This window comes from Capsicum annuum, chromosome 12 (assembly GCF_002878395.1).
Source record: "Capsicum annuum cultivar UCD-10X-F1 chromosome 12, UCD10Xv1.1, whole genome shotgun sequence".
NCBI classification, from domain to species: Eukaryota; Viridiplantae; Streptophyta; class Magnoliopsida; order Solanales; family Solanaceae; genus Capsicum; species Capsicum annuum.
The window spans coordinates 225,801,693-225,803,799 of record NC_061122.1 but is presented as its reverse complement, the minus strand read 5'-3'; positions in this window follow the sequence as shown (position 1 = coordinate 225,803,799).

Below are 2,107 nucleotides of genomic sequence, written 5' to 3'. Positions count from 1 at the left end.
GCACTCGTTATAAAGAGTATTAAAAAGAACACATATTCCTTTTGGATTGGATAAATTCCCTATCAAGTACATACATATAATATTAAGAAATACATTTATTCCTAACATGATGGAATTGTCTAGTTATTTTCATCTTCTATATAAAGTCCATAAGAGTACACACTTGTTTCCTCACACAAATCAAATCATAAATCATAATCTTTTTGTTATTTCTAATTCTATCTCCTTCTAGAGGTACAAGAATAAAATAAAAAGGATGATATGCTGCACAAAGCATTTTGCGTTGATAAATTTAAAAAAAAAAAAAAAACACGATATTCTAGAGGATATGGTATAGATCGTCGTCTATTCTAATGTAAGTATTAGTGATTATTAAAAGAGGGTAATTTATTATACGAAGGTGACAGAAGAGAGTGAGCACACATGATGTTTTCTCACATAACGTATATAGATGTTTGAAGTTATGCGTGCTCACCCTCTATCTGTCACCTACTTTTTTTTATATATATATCTAGACCTTAGATGTTATAAATATATTTTGTTTTTAACTCTTTTATGTGCATGCAGAATGAAAGTCTAGGAGTAACGATAAACTTAGTTTTGTATGATTTGTTGATAATGGATTTGAGTCGTGGAATCAACGATTGATGCTGCATTAGGGTAGGGTTTTCCAAAGCCTTCGTAGAAGACGGGATGCTTTATACAGCACGAGTTATGCTTTTATATATGTATATTTGTCTGCCTATGTATTTTCCTATATATTCAGTCTTCTAAATATTTTACATGTAGATTTTATCTCGATTCTTTTCATATCAGTATCCTTTTAGGGCTTGAAAATTCCCAGAGTTCTGAATTTAATTTTTATATATATTTAGAAATTTTTTATTATACATATAAGATTTTGATCAAAAGTATTGGATTCTGTCAAATTCATGTTCATTAGCGTCTAACTACATCTTGAAGGTCTCGAAGACATGACAACAAAGTCTCCTTTGATACGGAATGCTAAAAAATTTTGTGATATGATTTTCTTTGTACGATACAAATTTGAATTGGTCCAGGCTAAGTTCTTTTGGCACGAATTTAAATTAGTCGAATAGAGTTTTGACCATTCCAAAAAAGTTATGCTTGAATTAAAAATCTTCTGATGTTGTCAACACTTCATACTTGTAATGAGTTAATATTTTGTACATCTTTGGTGTATAGATTTTTTATTTCATAAGGTAAATTAAGTAAATTATTAGAAACTTTTTTATAGTTCAAAATAAGTGAATTTTTCAAAATTCAAATAAATTGTTGAGACTTTAATTTTTTTTCCATATTTACCCTTTCTTGTAATAAGGTTTTCAACTAATATGTACACTTTACAGGAGAATAGTTTGAGATAATCAAAAAGTTAACAGTGAAAAGTAATATTTAATTTATGTCCTTAAATATTTTTTTAAAAAATGTGTCATATTTCAAGAATTCACTTAATATGAACTATATAGAGGTGTTAAGTGGGTCGGGTCGGGTCAGTCCGAAATTGGCCCGTAAAATTTAACCGGGTTGTGGGCTGCTCCGGATCCGCGCTTGGTTAAACGGGACGGTTCGGTTCCGGGTTCAACAGTAAAAATTTTAAAAACAACTATGAACCGGCCCATTTAATCCAATCCGGTCCAACCCACCTAAACCCACAAAACCGGTTAAAAATCCGGTCAAAAACAAAAAAAAAAAGTTTTTATCCAATATACACTATATATACCCACCTATAGATATTTTAAATACGTTAAACAATATATATACACTATATATATAGTATATACTACATTAGAATTTAAAAAATATTAAATATATACATACTACTTTAAATAAAATATACTACAATATATACACACACACACTAAATATATAGTTATATACTAATTTATAAAACATATACACATGTATACGTTAAATATATACGTCTATAGAAGATATACACACATATATACGTACCATTCAATATATACATACTACTTAAATAAAATATACTACAATATATATACTACAATATATACACACACTATATATATAGTTATATACTAATTTATAAAACATATACACATATATACGTTAAATATATACG